This window comes from Anomalospiza imberbis, chromosome 5, assembly GCF_031753505.1.
Source record: "Anomalospiza imberbis isolate Cuckoo-Finch-1a 21T00152 chromosome 5, ASM3175350v1, whole genome shotgun sequence".
NCBI classification, from domain to species: Eukaryota; Metazoa; Chordata; class Aves; order Passeriformes; family Viduidae; genus Anomalospiza; species Anomalospiza imberbis.
Genome location: NC_089685.1, coordinates 25,396,441 through 25,416,340, shown reverse-complemented (window position 1 = coordinate 25,416,340; position 19,900 = coordinate 25,396,441). Strand labels below are relative to the sequence as shown.

Below are 19,900 nucleotides of genomic sequence, written 5' to 3'. Positions count from 1 at the left end.
CAACATTCTGTCAGAATGCTTTTAAAGCTTTGGTTAACAAAGTCTATGAATTTGTAAATTTTTAAGGTTCAGATGGAATTCAGATGCAATTGTTAGATATTGAAGAATGTGAATGTATCTCTGTAAGCACTGTCAGTAGGGGATAGGTAAACAATTAAAGTTTTACCTGCTGGGGCCCAAGGGATGGAATCTTCTAGCTCCAGGTGGAAGGTAGGGAAATGTTGGTGTTAGACTGGAATAACTGCAATGATTCAGATCCAGATTTTAGGATGCTAACAAAAATCGAAACAAATCAGTTTATAACAGACAAAATATTATTTTTTAGGAGTCTTCTGCCTTTGTCAGGTAAACCACACTGAAAAGTGGCTAAAATGAAACATAAGACAATAAATAAGATTCTAAAGATGAAAATTTGCACAGTTAAAAAGAGAATTGGTGTCTGTGACCTGTCACACCTACTTTGTGCCATCCTCACCACTTTAAATATTTCTAATTGATTTCTAAAGAAGTATAGAAATCCAGAAATAGACCAAGTAAAATTATAATCATTGAGATTAATGATTGTGGTTTTTTTCATATTATGACTAATTACCAAAAAATACTATAATGAAAAATTTCTTCTGAAAAGGCTGTATCTCAACAAAATGGATGATGTTTTGGTACAAGATTTCATGTATAATAATTGATTGTCCTGGCTTTATTTCTGAGGTGAAGCACTATGTGATGTTTGGTATACTCCAAGCTAAGAAAACTGATGATTTGAAAGTATTTTGGTGTAGTGAAGTATAGGAAAAAAGGGAAATACAGAATATTCACATTTGAGACTTACATATTATCTGTCAACAAGATGAAGTGTTGAAGAAATAACTGTAATGTGTATTTAGGTCTAGAATTCAGGTGCACAAGAAACTTCAAAGACAGAGGCATAGCTATTTAGAGGCAAAACTGCAACCTTTTAATGGGAAATAGGTCAGTGAGATGAATGCTTTTCACTCAGTTGGTTGGACATTTACATTGTGGATCCAGGTTAAGCACATGACCATCAAGCAAAGTTTCATTGACACATATTTTACTTTCTGAAAACTTTCAAGAATTGCCACCCACCATCACCTCCTCGTATTTGCCTTAGGTTTGTTCCCTGTTTTTTAACATTTTCTTCTCTTTTTTGCTTTGTATTAAGCTCATAAGATATCCTTCTCATTTCCCAGTGCTGTCCTACTGTGCAGGGGTTTCATGTAGTGTTTATTTCTCCAGCCTGTCATTCTTTGCTCTCCCTTCTTCACTTGCTCTACTACAGAGGCTGCCAGGTAGCTTTCAGTTTTCTAGGAACTTCGACCTTCCCAGCAGGTTTTGTTACACTCTACAAACAAAGGAAGAAGTTAGAACTGCAGCTCTTTTAAATGTCCAAACATCTTGTAACAAAGTGTGTATTAATAATGCCAGTTGGAACACAGATTTTTTTTTTCTTAAACTGTGGGAAAGCAGTCTTTTCTTTAAAAAATTCTACATTCATTTTGCTTTTCAGCCTGCTTCTCTCTGACCTTGTCAGCAAGAGAGAATTGCCAAGAGGCACCATCGACAGGCTAGTAGGATCTACTTCAGAGATAGCAGAGTTTCAGGCATTAAGTCCATGTCTATATTAGTAAATTAAACAATGCCTGGAAATATTTCCATGTCTCTGCCACAGTTAATGTCTTTGCAAACTAACATTGTTCCAGAAAATTCCCAGACATATATTTGATCACCTCCATTAGACAATTTTTATGTAACTCCTCTGTTTCAGAGCATATGTGACTATGCTACATAGGTAGGATTATCCTACATCCTACATGGATGGAGGATTATCTCTTCCAGTTGATTTCAGGAAAGAGAAAAGTGCTTAGGCATAGATGTAATCTAAGTATTCTACAGACTTTCATATTCTTTATTTCTTCTGCCTTGTCCAACCTTCTCTCTTCATTGCAGTCTTCCAGTCTCAGCTTCAAAGCTGGTTTTTTTTTTTTTTTTGCTTGTCCTTTTGTCCTTCCTGACATACATACAGATTTAAATTTTATTGGCATGCTGTCTCCCAGCTTCTGTCCCTTCCTTCAGATGACCCAGTGAACTTACTGGTAGTGATATTGTGTGCAGTTCTCTGCCTGAAACAAACTACTTCAGGGAAGCCTTCCTTTTGTTTGCCCTTGGGTACCATAATAATAAAAATAGAATAAAAATACAGGACTAGAATTTGAGTGATGTCTTAGCTGTCACTCTGCTGCAAGGAAGAAACTTAGTGAACAATTATATTTCTTTGTGGACTACATTTAAGCTTACTACTTATTAAGAGAACAAATTAAAGGGAATGATAAAGCCAGATTCTATGTTGGTTTTGTTAAATGATTCTAAATAGCTGTAAACATTTCTCTCTGTTTTGTCAGGATTGTGATACTAGAATTGATCTTGGACATCACTTCAGTTCAAGGTTGAAGTTAAAAGGTCTTTTTGAGGCTTAGAAGAAGCAGGTGAGTACAAGTTAATCATGAAAAATCAAAGAGGATTTTTTTTTTCAACTTCCTTTTATTCCAGAATTGCTGTTCCTGCTTACCGATCCAAATTTAAATAGCTGGTCTCTGCTTTCCCTGATTCACTGAGATGTGTGACTGCTTGTGTTATGACTAGATAGCAGACAATATCTGATTCATTTAGGATTTCCCTACATACTTTTTCGGCTTCTGCCATGAAAATAGGTGAAACCATGGTTCTGTCACCAAGGTCTCTGGAACTCTGGAGTTAGCTTACACTGTACAGTGTCATTACATCAGCTGTATTAGGAGTATGATAATTAAGCTGATTGGTTTTGAAAATTGTTTTAGATTGTATTTTTTCTGAAAAAAATGATTTTAAAAGGCAAATACACTATAATAAATAGTGGAGAATCCCTGAGTTTGGATATTCCTAGTTTCTTGAAACTGGGATGATCTTTATTCCTCTGGTAACTAGGAATTCCGTGATGTCAAGGACCATGAGGTCAAACCTTGTTTCAGCTGCTTTGTGTGTTAATAGGCTGAACCTGCCTGGGACACCACACTGTCAGTGGGTATGGTGCCACTGGGGCCTTGGCATGCCTGCACTGAATACCTTGCTGTCCTGGTTCAGAGCAAATTTGGGAGGGAGCCCCCAAAGGGGTTCCTCGGCCCCTACCCCAACCGGTTTGCACCAGACCTTCACAGCTATCTTCAGTGAATCGTGTACAAGTGACTATCAGGTCTTTCTAACTTTGACTGGAAAAGGAGATCCTGAAGGAATTAGTGTAAGACGACATCTTAGTAAGGCAGTCACATTTATTTTGGATTTTTCATAATTGCTGTTGCAACCAAAAAAAAAAAAAATCTGTACGTTCAGTGTTGCAGTTGTTCGTATTTTACAGAGGTATCAAACTTTTTGAGAATATTCCCAGAACTTTTCAAATTCTAAATTTTTAAACAATGTTTTAACATATAAATTGCAAAATATGGTCAATTGGGCCTGATACTATATTTTTAAGGTACAGATTTCAACAGGGTACAACAAACTTACCATAATGGGAACCAGGCTAAATTCTGCATACACTAGGAAGTAGAAAAAAATATGTAAATACAAATAGTATGCCATATGCAGTAACTGCTAAAGTATTACAAGATATTTTGATGTACCTATGTACTCCATAATATTGTTATACCCATCTTAATGTATTGTTGCCTCTGGAAGGAAAGAAAAATAAGCTGTTCCACAGGAGTTAATGATGATGACACTAATTAGTTCTGAAATTATGTTTATAGCAATTTTTTTCATGTTCTACCCTCTGTGAGGAAGAACAGCCCTTTTTAACCTTGTTCAAAGTAGTGTAAAAGAAGACTGTTCTGGTATGTGTTTCACTGTGACTGTCTTCACTGGGTAATAAGAAAGGAAAATTCCTTTATTCCGATTTAACTTCACCTTTTTCCAAGGAGTTAAGGCACTGGCTGGAAGACTACAGTATGAATATGATGAAGCCAGGAAAACAAGAAAGGTCAGGTGTAGCAGTGTTGTAAGTCAAAGGATATACAGCATTATACAGGGAAACTGTAGCTATTACTGGTAACATGTGCAAATCTTTATATGACTATATGTTAGTGTGTAGTAATATATTTATTTTCAAAACAGTGTTTTTTCTTTCATTCTTCAGCAGAAAAAATGGTAAGAAATACCAGATTCTTTGCTTCCTATGTAGCAGTGGAAATATGGCTGGATTTCTGTCAGATATTTATTTATACATGTCTGAATCCTGTAGTTATGTTAGATAGTTTTTTGATATTGTCAGTATTTTGGAAAACTGATAGAAATCGGAGTTTGATAGAAACTGTAGTAGTTGAAATCTGTTGAGTCAGCAAGAGTGTTTTTGTTGTTAAAGGATATATTCTCTGGAAGTTTACTATGTTCTGACAAATAATGGCCAAAATGTAGTATAAGTGGCTTGTGCATCTCTGATATTTTGGCAGTATATTTTTATTGAATTCCAGTATGTCTGAAACTTAAGGCATATGAAAGAAAGTAACTACTATTCTGCTTCCTCCATTATTTTCTTCCATAACTTTAAGTTAAATATATTCATAAAAATGCTTTCTGTAAAGGAAGCCAAAATCTTTTTGGCATTTTTAGCATTGGTCTCTTTTTCTTTCAGTATGTGAAAGTGGAGAAGGAATGTTTTTGCAGTCAATGAGGAAACAGTAGTAAACTTTGAATGCTAGTACTTCAGTATGGTATTTAGAATTAATAGATTCTTTTATGGCAGGATCTGGTGTGTTTGAAATGATTGAAAACTGAGATTCAGTTATAAATGTAGTGATAGATATGCATAAAAATAAAATTGCAATTATGAATACATTTTTAGTCAACAAAGAGAAAAAATCTGTTTGGTTTTTGTCCTCTCAATGGAACACTTAACTTTTTAGGAGTAAGTTTTAGCAAAACTGTGACAGAGCTCAGAGAAATGTAAAAGCAGAGAAATAATATTCTATTTTCTGACTAGTGACTTAAATAGACAGTTTTGAGACTGTTAGTGATACATTTACATCTGTGTTTTCTGAGTTACTTAGGCTTTGAAAAAAAAAGCTAAATATATTCTGGTATTAATAATTATTGATCTAGCTCGTCTGTGTTGTCTGTGTTGGAGATGAGGAGCTCATTGTGCTCATTCCTGTTTCTTTCTGGTACTAGAGGAAACAAAAACTTGAAACATCACAGCTCACGTACATGTATATGCAGACATTTTCGGTACTATTAAGTGTTCAGTCTATGTGCATATGTTTATTTTGTAGAGAGCAAGCATAATTATACTGTTAGATTAGTACAGAAGATTATCTCATATAGGTATCTTGCATCTGAACTGAAATTCTCTCAAGAGCTGTGTAAGGACTCATTGCTGGTGACCATGTTGGTGACCAACATGTGAAAGATACGATGTTTTCCAGTAGCTGCATAATGGGCTGGCATTAACTTTGTCCACAAGGAAGTCTTTCACATGTCTGGTCAGAAGGCAAAGGAGTTTTACTTCCATAAGTGAATGAAAGGAGGGTATACAGCATAATGCTGAAAGAAAAAGATGGTATCTGGTTTGCAAGAAATAATTAGATGGAGTTTGATGGGCTTTGTCTTTAATATGGTTTCTAACAGGAAGAATTTGAAACATAAACAGTACTTTGTATTTTAATGGAATTGTATTAGAATAGAGACCCTATTTATTGTAGAATTTAGAATTATCTTTCCAGGGTGATTTTGAATAGCTATAAATTGGTGATTTGGCGGGAACCTGAAGTCAACTTTTGTCAAAAAGTAGTGCACATAGATAGAATTGAATTTGTGACCTAGAAATATGAGGCAGTAAATTTTTGCTATGATTATACATAACACCAAACTATGGATTTAAACTGGCCAGCTTTTGAATTCAGCTAAACAGTAAGTGCAGTCTTAATAGTCTGATTTCCTGGGAAGAGCACTGTTGAAATAATCTGGTTTTTACAGCCCATATCAAATACAAACTTGCATCAGTTATTACAAAGTTTGTACGTTGAGAGGTAATTTGTGGCATCTAAGAGTGATGCTCCACATTTGTTGGAATTAGTTGTTAATGATACTGTCTTGAAAAATGAGTTATTGCTTACATACACTGATTGTTTTGTGGTTTCTAGCACAGAAATTTTTAAGGAAAAGGTAGTTGAAACCTGATGGGTTTTTTCAGCTGTATGAAATGAGGAGAAAATGGTGTGCATCGTAATAATTTTATGATTCTTTTTCCTATGTGACATGAATGAGAGAGGTGAGAACTCTTAATTTTTAACTGAACTGAATTCAGGTTTCTAAACACGGCCTGCTTGAGAACTGAGGACCATTACTGTAGTTGTCATGTAGAATGAAGTCGGAGTCTGAATCTCCTTTTTAGCTGTCAGCTTTATTAAGGAGCTACTGGTGTGTTGAACTAGGCACACACATTATATAAGCAGTGTATGGTGGTGTCTGGGGGGAATTTTCTCTCTCTCCACTGCTGCTTTATTAGGTCTTGCTCACTTGCTCACTGTTGCCCTGTCTCACTCCAGCTTTCGGGCTGCAGCTCACAGCGTTGTAGGTCTAATGTAGATTGACGCCTTTGCCAGAGGACTGATTGAAACTTGTGTCTCACAGTTGCTAATGCTCACTCAACCATTTTATTGAAGATAAAGTAAATAAAATAGATTGCCATATGAGAATTCTCTGAAATCAAATGGAATAATTTGACAGGTTTAAGCCCATGAAAAAGCCTGAGCGTTGAAACAGATGGGAATACTTTTTATGCACAATATACCAGGAAAAAGGTGTCTACTGGTTTGCTGTTACACTGTTAATGGCTTTTACCAAAACTATAATTGTTGAAAATATCATTTCCATTGGTATTTAAATTGTTACTTTTCTCAAACAGAGGGATCATTTTTAATATAAAAGTAATGGACATAGTGATTTTATTTTCTTATTTCTTCTGTTTCTTTAAGAGAGTGGTTATAGATAACCAGTCTCTTAGAATGTAATTTTAAAAAATGAAGGTGAGTTTAGTATTTGAGAAAACAATTCTATAAAATGCAAAATAGGTTGTTACTTTTATAGGTTTTTAATAATCATTTAATGACATAATTTTGAATATTACAGATAAAGTTGCTGAAAAAAGCCCTAGCATTTTTTAAAGTATAGCAATACAATACACAAGAACTATGAGGTGCCAAAGTATTTTGAAAAACTGATCAGAATAATGGTCAACAAGTCCCCAGTATTCTTCTTCTTCTTCCCAAATATTCAAATAAAAGCATTTTTATTTTATAAAGAATTTCTGTGGATAAGCATTGTAGTATGTCCATGCTATTTTCAGAAATAAGATAATATGTAATAATATGTGTCTAAAGACACAAAAGATGACATATGACTCTAATTTTTTATCTGGATAAAAATGAGTATTGGTCTTTCTAGTCACACTAATGGACTCCTTACTAGTTGGACCACTTCTTCAAGAAAGCAAGACACACCTGTGTTTTAGTTTAATATAATAAATTATGTCAAACTCAGAGTTAAAAAAGGAAATAAATACAAAATAAGTTAAAAATATTTCAACAAAGTTGGCAGATGCAGCCTTGGTTTACCACTTAAAAACACATAAATATCCAATACTAATTTTTCTGTTTTCTTTATGTTTTAACAAAATCTGTTCTTTTTTGGGGTGGAGAGGGGAGGGATGTTATGCGTCAATTTTATTCAATTTTTTAAACTTAAGAAATTGATTGTAAAAGATTGTGCTGTTTGTACTTTTAGATTGGATACTAGTGAGATTTCATTAATATTGGGTAAGAAATCAATTATGAATGAGCTATTTGAAAATGACCTGCAGGAGTGAGTTGACAGACTAGAAAAACATAGTAAGGATGCATTTCCAGGTTAAATGTTAGCCTGAACACACAGCTAGCTGTGCTGATGTATGCAGCGGCAGGGATGGTATTGGTCAAAATCATATTTTCAATAAGACTGTGAATAAACCTAAGAGACTTGAATGATAATCTTCTTTTTTTCACATCCTCTCTGTATTTTTAAGAGCAAAAATTACTCTGTTGTGCCTTTAAAGTAGAACACTAGCCCCAAGTCTTTTTTCTCTTGTTGCCATGCTGATGACTTTATGTGGTCAAACTCTTAATGCTATCAAAGCAGTTCCAGACTTAAAATTTCAACATTTACCCTATGGTACTCTTTCTGTTCCTTCAGTAGGATAGCAAGGTCATCAACAGCTTTGTCTTTCTTCAGGACAGCATAGAAAAAACCACAACTCTTCCAAAAAAATCCCTAGTTTAACCCTTTCATTTTCCATCTCTGAAGTTCTTGGAAAGTCTTGCCATTTGGAGGGAACAGAGAAAATTAATTTATTTGCTTTTAATTATATACACAGAATTGCTTTGGGTTTTCTCTGTGATAAGAGGTCCAAGACAAAGAATCCCTGCTCATTTCTGTGTTACATAGGCTTTTCTCTTTCTCAGGTTTTTCTAGTTAAATTGTAAAGCCATTATGCTGTTAGCACAATCTTTGGGAAAAAGTGCTGTGGCCCATAAGCACTCCAACACAGATTGATTTAGACAGAATGAAAGCTGGTTTTATCAAGAGAAAAGGAAGCCTCAACAGTAGTTTACTTTACTTGGGATTTCTCTAAAACTTAAGGAAATCAAATGTGGTTTTTCATATTGCTCAGAACAACTTATTTGTGCTGTTTTTCTCAGCATGGTCTCTTATTTGACTGTATCTGAAGTAATTCTGATTTTCATGTTGCTATTTCCTATGTTCTTCAAAAACACCGTAAAAATTTATCTATATTTTTGGCATGCTTTTGAAGTTACCTTATCGAGAAATCATTCTATGATAAATGTTATGAAATAGCTATTTTAAATCCTTATTAAAAAAATAAATGAATGTAGTCAATAAAGAAAGCAATTCAGTACAAGTAACTACATATGGAAGAAATAGCATCACATGTAATTCCTGAAAATAAATGGGATCTTGAAAATGGAATAGATGTTTATTTGATTGCTTTGAGAGTTAGCCTCCCTAAAAAGCTGATTTTAAATGAGTTTTGTGTTTGTAAGTGGTACTTGTTAACTGTCTTGGGGAGTGATTTCTTCTCTTCTCTGGAAAATGCATTCTGGGATCTAGGAAAGAAAGAGGTAATGATTTTTTTTTAATGTGGCTGCTGTCATCTAGGAGCTGGACAGAGATCACTGTCCCTCAGGAACTAGGCCTCAGAATTTTGAATGTAGTCTGTAAAACAGCTATTTAGTGGTAATTGTTGTCAGTCACAGTCTCTAGAATACAGGTTTTTACTGGTTATTTGGTGGGGAAAACTGTGCTTAACTGCATATTGTTGTTTGGTTGGGTTTTTTTTTTGGTTTGGTTTTTTTTTTTTGTTTGTTTTTTTTTTGTTTTGTAAATTCAGATGTTCACAATTTAATTTTTGAAGATTTTTTTTTCCTTGAGCTTGAATTGTCTAGGGAAGTAAAACAGGATATTTTTTGGTTCATGTGGTGGTTCTGATTCTACATCCAAACATAAACATATAGATTTGAGTGCCTATATATAAATTCATTTAATTAAGACTGCTCCAGTGAAGGTTTTGCAAAAAAAAAACCTACCAGGGATGTAATCAAAGGCTTCAAAGTTAAACCCGCTTGATATAGTTTGCACAATATAAGTCACTTCTCAAGAATAAGGTGTGGGACGTGGTACCTCAGCATGTAAAATACAGAAATTTAATTCTAGACTCTATATACTTTGGTTAAGTATAGTTTCATAGGTAACAGCACGAATGGAAAATATACTGTAATTTTAACTCAATGCTTTTGTACTTGAGGGAGAAACTAAATTAAATATTGTTTTAGATCTGTCGAGATACATATAGATATATAGTTCCTGTCTGAAATCGAATTTGCAGCCTAATACCATTCTATGTTATTTGGGTGAAGCTATTTACTAAACACTTCAAATTAGAACAGATGGATAGTGTGCTATGACAAAGACGTGTGACCTTATGTCTTAAATGTTTTGCAGCTAATTTGAAACTAATATTTATTATCTGCATGCTACCATCAAGTTGCTGAATATTTAGCTTTCTTCTTTTGAAGATTAAAATTTTCTCACATGGCCGTTTGTCATTCATTTTTAATTAGTTACTCTTTGCTCTAAGATACATTTTCATGATGTTATGCAAATCCAGTTCTCTTTTTTATCACTTAATAAAGAATTAGAACTATATCATATACAAAATTTCTACTCAGTCTAGTCAAAGGCTTTCAGATTTAGGTAGATGTATTTTTTCTCAAATTTGATGGTTGCTACTTTTTTAAAAAAGATAAATTCAGGGGCTTGTAATCTTTGCATCATCATCCCTCACCTTCTTCTTCAATGGAGTTTTATTTCTAAGATTCCTTCTTCTTCAAAACATACAAACAAGCAAAACATATCTAAAAACAACAAACAAAAAACCCACCAAAACCCCAACCCAACAAAACAAACTTTACTGAAATTTTGCCTCAGGCCAGTTTCTCTCTGCTCGTTAAGTGCACTGAAGGAATGACAGCATTTATTTTATTTTTTAAAATAAGGCTGAAATGTGGAATTGAATTAAAGAATGGAAAAATATTTAAAGTTTTCTCTCATGATAGAATCATTTTACATTTGCTTTTTTGAGCAATACTATTATAAAGAATGTGGAATATAAGCATTTCCATTGGTAAATTTTTCATCTTCACTGTAGAAGTATTAGACTCACCCCTATTGATAATCCTTTTAACTAAAGCAAATACTTATTTAATGAACAGGTATTTCATTTCTAGATGTCTTTTCCCTCTCTCCCAAATTCTTTATTGCCCTTCCACCAGAACTTGTGTTTGCATTTTTTCTTGTTTCTCTTCTTTAACCTGTCAAAAAGGAAAGTAAATTAATGTGGAAAGGATGCCCAGCTGATGCCATAGAAAATTCCTAAATTTAAACCATGCCCCTTGTTCTGCACTAAAAGTACACACATGATCATTTTGTGTGGTCCTTTTGCCAGCTCTTGAGTGGCAACAGGCAGCTCTGGCCTAGGGAAGGTAACAAACAGTAGGGAAAGGAAGGAGAGGGAAGGAGCAGCCTTAACTGCTGCAGCTGTTTGCTAAGTGAGCATATGTTAAGCCCTTGAGCCTCCACAGAACATCTTTTCCCAGGTCAGTGCCTAATTCACATGTCTAATATTCCCCTAAACTTTGATCTGAGCACTTGCATATTTGTTTCTGCTTATGTGTTTTTCCAAGGGAAGTTGTTCTATTGTGCAAGTCCCATAGTTATTTACTTATCCTTAAAGTATAATGGAATAGTCCAGTTCCTTACAGTAAAGTGACATTTTCCCCCGAGCTTTTAAAAAAGAGAGTATTTGCTATTTCTCTGTATCTAGAAAATTTTCTGAATACTGTATATTTGGACATTATTAGAAATGGAGATCTGAAGAAGAATTATAATTTATATTGTTTTATTTTTGCAATTCAGAAATATTTTTCATTAAAGGTATTTTCAATTTATTTGATTGATTAGGCCTGTAAAAGGTATATATTGGATGGACTGAATGCATTTTATAGGACAGTGTTTTTAAATAATTATTATAAATTAACTTGAATGCCCTATCCAGTACTTTAAAGACCCCAGAAGATAGAGCATGTGATTTAATGACTTGCTTTTCATTTTGCAAACTTGACCTCTCTTTTCAACCTCAAGACAAGGAAAGAGAAAATAATGAGAGTGACTGGCAGTTGATATCATGAAGGTGTCATCTCCTACATCCTTCTCAGGTCCCATAGTAGTAGCCAGTCTGCTGCATGGATGTGGGACTCTCCAGTAAAACTCTGTCCTTTGGTGGCCAAATTCACCTCCTGCATTACTTCTTCAGATGCCCTGTAAATATCCTCTCTTTCAACTTCTGCCCCAGAGACCTCTCCTTTCCAGATTAGCTCTAGCTGTGCAGAAGCACCTGGAGCAACACTGGGATATTTGAGAGTGGCTAGTTTGCTCCTCTGTAAGACAGAATGTCGCATACATAGAGGCTGTTACTGGGTTTGTTTAGTTATTTCATGTGTGTTTGTGCAGTTGTGTATTTGTGAGAGTTGACTGGATCTGTCCCAAATTGTTTTTGAGAAAGATGTTAAATGTTTTCTTAAGTTAATAAAGATTTCTTCATTTTCTAGGAAGGTAATTCAAGGAAAACCCTAAGATACTCCTTAATATTTGGGACGTGATTTGGCCTGTGAAGGCTGGTGATAGCTTGCATGAAGATGGAGAGATTTATTCTGTCTGACAATGAAGGCCTTGATTTATGGTAACCTGCAAGGCTGTGCTGAAGATGTGTGTGAATAGATACTGTCTTTTCTAGAAACCATGTTTGACAGGGGCGTTAGCTATTGAGGCAAGTGATTTTCACTTGTTAGTCTGTAGTAAAAACCATCTTTGCTGTACATCTTTTTGATTGCCTTTGCAATTTAAAAATTTACAGGCAAAAGACAAAATTGTTCATGAAATTACAGTTGGACGTGTCTTCTTTATTAAATATTCTGGATAAATTTCTAGTGTCTGACATTTAAATTATTATCATATATTAATAGCTAAAATGTCCAAATGAATGTGTAAGTTGACAAACAGTGTTAGTCTCTTCAAAATGTTTAAATGGACTTGGTATCTAAAAAAATGTCAGTTTCCTATAACTTTACAGTAAGTTATCAAGGAGGTTTTTTTAATTTCTTAGTGCTTTGATATATTTTAGATTTGCTCTATGTGCTGTTCATTTCCCTTAATCTAATAACTTTGCTAGTTATTTGCACTATACTGGTGAGTGGTTACTTTTCTGTAAGATTAAAAATGAAGATTATAATAGGACCATGGGATGAAAGAAATATTTCTCTTATGTATTCAAACTACCTAATAGGAATGAAAAGCATGTTCAATAATTTGGTTTTGCTGTTTAATATAATTGTTACTGTTTAAATATAACTTCTGTGTTGCAAATACAAAAAAATTAAAACCAACAAAAAAATAGGTTTGATCTCATTTGACCTTTCTGACGTTCAGTCAGTTAGAAGGTTTGTAAGATGTTTAATTACCAAATGGTATGATCATTATTCATCTCATCATTTGATATATAACGTCAAGTGAATTGCCTCCCTGGAGTGCTCTGTGTTTCACAGATCAATAGATTTAGTAAGAGCTTGAAGGAGAGCTTTATACATTCACAGAAAAGAAGCGAAAGTATATCCTCCTTGTAAAATGGCTTATGTAGTTATTCTCTGAGCTTTACAGACTTATTGTTTTATTTACGTCTCAGGAATACAAAATCCTGTAACATAAAGGCATTTATTAAAATATTTTAAACCTCTTTATAGAAAAAAATACTGCTATCCTACTCTAGGTAATCAGCTAGCTTTAAAAGTCAGTCCTGACCATCTTCTTTTATTGATTTAAGTCATTATGTTTATTAAAACAGATTTTTGCTTTGACACACCAACACATGGTGTGACGAAAGGCTGTCTAACTACAATAGACACTATTGCTTACATTATTCACATTTTTGGTTTCTGCATTTTTAAATTGGTATGGTTAGTCTTAACTGATTTGGGTTGTTGCTTAATGTTTGTGGGGTTTTGAGGTTTTTTTTCATTCGTTGTGTCAAAGATATTTATGCACACTTCCAGAGAATTGTTCCTAATTGACTAATTTAATATCTATGATTTTTAAAAAAAATATTATGATAATTTATAATTAATTGTATAAAGGATAATTACATATAGGATGCTTCATGTTTACTTAGGCTTTTCTGAGTGTATTATATTACTCTTGTCCAATATAGATGAGCAATCTTTGAGCATGTCTGTCTGCTTTCTTGCCATTGATAGAAGGGCTTTTCAAATGACTGAAAGAGACTTCTACGAACGCTCAAGCACTGGTATTTGTTGCTGTTTTTCTTCTGTAAGTTTTACATGCTTGATTTTCTCTTTTGACTTACCAGCTTTCTGCTAAAAAACTAAAAAAACACAAAACTATATTTCTTCTTTAACTTTTATTAACAAAGGTAAGCTTTTTAGCTTAAATTCATGCCTTGTTGTTTGTCCTTGCATCAGTCACTTGCACTGAGGAAACTGCATTTCAGCTAAGCAAATCTTCCCTGCTGTGGGACAGAAGCAACATTTACTTGAAAATTCTGCTCCCTTATTCATCTGTCACTTATAACCCATCATCTACTCAAAGATTAATTTGAATTGTGAACAATATCTAAGCTTCCTTAATCCCTTGCTCTTGTCCTTTTTCCTGAGCTGCTGTACTGTGACGGAAAGGCCATAATTCTGAAGCTTCTTATTCCTCAGGCCTACCTAAAGTAACTCCCATTGGGAGCCAATTGATGTTTCAGCAAGGAAATTCTTACCTGTTTCTGAGAACAACCTGGAAAAAATTGTCAGGAGACATTCACACTCTTAGATGTTCACGCTGTGGAATTCTTGTAAATGTAAAATCTAATTTGTCTGGGTTCTTTGCACCAGCATTGTTCAAGGTCAGATGGAATTGTGTGAAATACAAAGCAGTGTTTTTGGTATTTCATTCCTTTTACTATATGTGCATCATTTTTCACCTGATCAGCAAATCAAGTAATAAAAAAATTCATTAACACTTAAAATAAATTGTTATATATACTTAGCATCTTTTAGAACTGTACATATCAATAGTCATCTCTTCCATGACATTCTTGTTAAAGCAGAATTCATTTGTTGCTGTTTGCATTTATTTGCTCATACATATTTCTTGATATCAGTAAATAGCTTAATGTAATACGTGGTTGAAGTGCAAAGTCCATTTTGGATGGAAAAGAATAAGTTTTTAATAAGTATTTTAATAAGTAAAATAATAAGTATTTAATTTTGGAATAATTTCTTTTGTAGTTTGGTAGGTGCTTTAGATGTTAGGGTAAAGAGCTCGTTACCAAAGTACAGCAACATTCTGGAATACTGTGTTCAGTTTAAGAGTATCTGATGGTCTGTGGATATATCCAGAGAAGAGCAACAAAACTTGTGAACAGGCTGGAGGAAATGTCCCATGAAGAGTGGCCAAGGACTTTGGCTTTATCACGTTTGGAGAAAAGGAGGCTGAGGGATGACTTCATTGCTCTGTACAGCTTCCCAAGGAGGGGAAGGGGAGATGGAGCAGCTAATCCCTTCTCCCTGGAATCCAGTGATAGGATTTGTGGGAATACTTCAAAGCTGCACCTGGGGTATCTGACTGGACATTTGGAAACATTTCAGGCTGGTCAAATACTGAAGCAGGCTTCCTAAAGTGGTGGTGCTTGTCCCAAGCCTGTCCGTGTTTACACTATCCTTAATAACATTTAAACTTTTGGGCAGCTCTGAATTGGTCAGGCAGCCGGATTAGAGGATAGCTGCAAGTCCCTTCCAACTGAAAATAGTCTGTGCTATGTTCTGCTCTGCTCTGCTATTCTACAGAATCATAGGATCACCAAGGCTGGAAAAGACCTCACCCAGTCTATGCTATGCTATTCTAGACATCTGTGGTAGCAGTCCCAAATCACTTGTTTTCATAGTATTTTTATGAAGAGTTTGCAGAGGTGTGAGTATGGAAATTGAGTTTGTTCTTTCCAGACAGTTTTCTGAAAGTTTCTGCAGTGAAGCATATATGCAGACAAGGTTCATAAAGCATCACTTTCTTTGTCCTGACATTCCATAGTGACAGGAAAGCAAAAACAAGAGGGAAAGGCAGGTGCAGTTATGTTCTGGGTCAGTCCTGTCCCACTCTGGATACTGGAGGTCAAAAGGTCTCCTAGAACTTCCAGAGGGGTATGAATATTGTGTTTTTCATATCTCCTCTGGACCTGTTATGAACTAAAAGAATCAATAAGGAACGCATTAATTAAGATCAACTTTTGGAGGGTACAGTATCCAGACACATTTGCCAAATATAAATGTAAGTTTATTCTTTATGATGCCATTTTGAGCTAAAAAATAGAGTTAAGGAAACAACATGTATTTATGTAGAAAATAATCTGGAGTATTACACATTAATGTCTATTTTTTGTATCTGTTTGAAGCAACAAGCAACGGAGTTTACAGTATTAGATTTGCATAATTGGAGTTGAGGACAAGGAAGGCCTCTTATAAAAATAATTTCCTTCATAATTAAAGGAGAAAAGAATCTTGAGAGCCCTAAAATTCATTCAGAAATAAAGTTCAGGACAAATAGAGGAAAGTCATCACAATTTGTATCCAGAAACATAAAAACTCCCATAAAAAGTGAGTTAGCAGAGCCATCTTCATAAAAAAGGGTAGTTGTACAATTTGAAAACTCATGAAGTAAGACTTCTTGGTTGTTTTCTCTCCATGACATTAATGTACATTCATTGACAGCCATAGTTAATGTGCACTGCAACAAGAGATACAGGTAAAGCTTGCAGTAAATTAACCTTGGATTTAAGTCTGATCAGTTTTTGCTTTACTGAAAGAGAGGGACTGTGATCATTGATCTCCAAGTTGTATCCAAGTTGAATAGTTTGTTCATCTCTTGTTTTGCTCTTTGGTTAAAAACTGCTTTTGGAAAATCCGTAGCCATGAATTTGTGACTTTTCCTCTAAGATTTACTTTGTCACAACTGAAAAATATTGTCTTCAAAACACATGGTGTACAGGCATGGTGAAAATGTTATGTTTTGAGTTTTTCACTTCTTTTTCCGCAAGTGTTTGTATGATGGTATTTAAGAGGAAATTTACTGCAGAAATTTTAAGAAAATTGATCTGTTTTTTAATAATCTGTTAAGGTCCAAAGCATTTGTTTATTCTACATAACTGGAATTGCAGTGTGATACGAGAATGGGATTAATTTAAAAGTAAGATTTCACAAAGATCCTCATAATATTCTTCTCCCTTTTAAAAATCAAGCCATCAAACAAAAACCAACATCCTCTCTCAAAAAAAAAAAACCCAAAACAACCCACAAATAAACAGTCCCCTCCCCACTCCCACCTAACCTACAAAAAAAAAAAAAAAAAAAAAAAAAAAAAACCAAAAAAAAAAACAACCCCAAAACCAACAAACCCAAACTAAAACACCTGAAATAAACCCACAAGACCAAACCTCAGAAAACCAAAAGCCATGGTCAGGATATTGTGATCACAGAAATATGACTATGTGATGTTGTTAGTTGTAAATTGTTTCGTACTTAGGATAGCAGTCACAGTTTGTGTACATCTACTGGAGGTACCTTTAATCTCACTTTTTTTTGAGAGCAGGAAGTGTGTAGCAGCTATAGCACAATCCTAACTACAACAATGTAAATCCATCTGTGACAATGCATGTGCTTACCTGCTGAAATGCATGTGACTGTGTTTTAGGGGTGTCTGTACAACTGAATTAACTCATTATTTAATATACTTCTATGTCTTGAAGATGTATCCTGTAAACCCATAAGCACTTGGCATCCTTCCTTCTCTTCATACCAGAGATATTATGTGAGAGTCTGTTATCTCTTTTTTCTATTTATTGTGATTACCTGAGTAGCCATGGAGCACTTCTTAAGAAAAATGTTGTATGTCTTGTATTATCAGCAGCAGTGGCTGCAGGTAGTGGTGTACTCTGTATCTTAACTCACAGAAGGGGACTGTGCTGCAGTGAGTCAGCTTTCAGATTCTTGTGTACAGAAAGCTCTTGCTTGTCCAACTGCAACAGAAAGCAGAAGAGACTCTCATATTATCAAAATCTTCTTGCCATGGCTACTCATTAGGGATCATCATGTATGGGAACCCGTCCACTAGAAAATGCAGATTTGTTGAAGTAATTTGTGGAATTTTGTTTTCTTGCTCATAATTTTTTTTTTTGTTGTTGTTTGGGTTTTTCTACCTCCCTTCTTCCTCACCCAACCTTTTTATTCAACCAAATAGAACAAACAAACAAAGCAAGCTCAAAAATTCTGGCAATTTAAATAAATTGTACATGATGGATAAGTTACAGAAATACTGAGATTATGAATTTTGTGCTCCATGTAAAAAATAATTGCCATGTGGAATGTTCAGTTATTTGATGCAGTTTTTTTTATTTTCAGGTATTTGATTCACTAATCTGAGGTTCCAAATCTGGGGCTACACACTAATGCTCTGTTCCTATCCCATTTCTTTGAAAGGGTGCGTGTGTGAGTGGCAGAATATTTTTCTTTTAATGTATAGTGTTTAATCAGTTCTTGTTATTAGTAATTTAGAACCTGATTTTTTAAAATATTGTAAGGTTCAGTGTCCCTTTCAGGTAAGAGTTTTGTGTGTCAGTCTCTTGTAACTGTTTCATATAAAACATTCATTTTGTGTCTTGGAACAAGTATTTCTGTACCAAAATGTCAATAGGTTTTATTTGGAAAGACATAAAATGGAGAAGAAACAGTAAATAGTCAGATCTTGGAGACACCTTCCTGTAAGTGAAATAATTTTTTTAATAAGAATTGGGTAGGTATGTGAATAGCTGTTAAAAAAAAACCCTAAAATATTAATGTCAAATACTAAAATACTTTTCCAAAAGTTATTAACTTTTTATTGGACTTGAGTATATAATAATTCTTTCAGGGTCTGGTTTCTCTATTTTATCTTTAAATTATCTGGTTTCACTATAAAGGCAAGGTTTTTTTCTTGATTTTCTTACAATTCTGTGCTTAACAGTCAGTATTGGAACTATTTTGTGGGGACTCAGGTGTTGTTCAACAGCAGTCACTTTCCTGTATAGTGATCTGGGGTTCCTGCAGAGTCTGTGTCTGTGGAGCTACACAGGCAGTTAATAATTGCATATTTATTTTGGTTCTCAGGCAGGTTCTGCAGCCAGTGCTGAGTTTATCAGAGCTATGGCTAGATGGGTCACAGCACTTGGACTGGCTAGTTTTCATACTAGCTCCAGTAATTATGTGGAAAATGTAGTTGCAACAGTGGCTGCAGTGTGCCTAAACCTCAGTCTAGGTCTTCTAAAGGGACATGAAAAGATAAGCTTTAGTTAATGCAGCTCTCCTCCTCCTTTGAAAAGCCTCTCTTCTCTGTCACTTTCTGCCCTAGTAGAAGTGTAGCAGAAGTGTCTGCAGAACAGATGCAGCTAGTGTGATGTTTGATACTTCATAACTTATTTTAGCTGAGGTTGGTTTTGTTAAATTGTTATAAAATCAGAGAGTCATAGAACTGTTCAGAGTAGCAGGGTCATTAAAAATCAGCCAGTTCCAACCTCCCTTCCATGGGCAGGGACACCTTCCACTAGACCAGGTTGCTTCAAGCCCTGTCCTGCCTGGCCTTGAGCACTTCCAGGGATAAGAAAAGGGCCAGATTAATGATAGCTTCTCAGGGTGGACTGAGTAATCTATATTTGATGTGGTAACATGGTAGGTTGGTTTTGATTAATAGGTAGGTAAAATAGTGTTGTAAGAAAAATGGACTAGCGTTTATTGTTTCTGTAAGAAGCTGTTTGTATATGGAATGATGATTCCAGTGGTGGCAATTTGGTTAAGTCATAATTATTGGCAAAAGAAGTTAAAAATACTGTTTCATGCTACTAGGTAGTGATGCTGAGCCAGTTGATATAGTCTCCCAATTGTCTTGATCTTTCTGTGCTGGTTCTAATCCCAAGGAACAGGGGGACAAAGTAAGAGTGAGGGGAAAATGCACATGGAAATTAATAATTCTGAAGTATAAAAATAATCATGTGTATATACAGCAGAGAAAGGTGAATAACTATTAGCCCTCTAATAGAGAAGATGTCATTCAGGACAGGGACACAGTACAACAGAGGTTCAGGAACCACAAAAGACAGAATGGAACT

General features: G+C 34.7%; 1 protein-coding gene across 17 annotated transcripts in view; it reads left to right on the top strand.

Moving 5' to 3' along the window:
- The window catches only part of FOXP2 (forkhead box P2), a 404,157-nt gene that overhangs the window by 116,441 nt on the left and 267,816 nt on the right, over nt 1–19,900 (top strand). For 15 of the 17 annotated variants that reach the window (XM_068189946.1, XM_068189943.1, XM_068189942.1 and 12 more), the window contains one exon: nt 2,418–2,501. The exons of 1 other annotated variant lie outside the window; for it this stretch is intronic. The gene's annotated coding sequence lies outside the window, so the exon portion shown is untranslated. Of the gene's footprint in view, nt 1–325; nt 436–2,417; nt 2,502–19,900 lie in introns of all 17 variants that reach the window. One more of the 17 variants, XM_068189933.1, reaches the window with a different exon arrangement.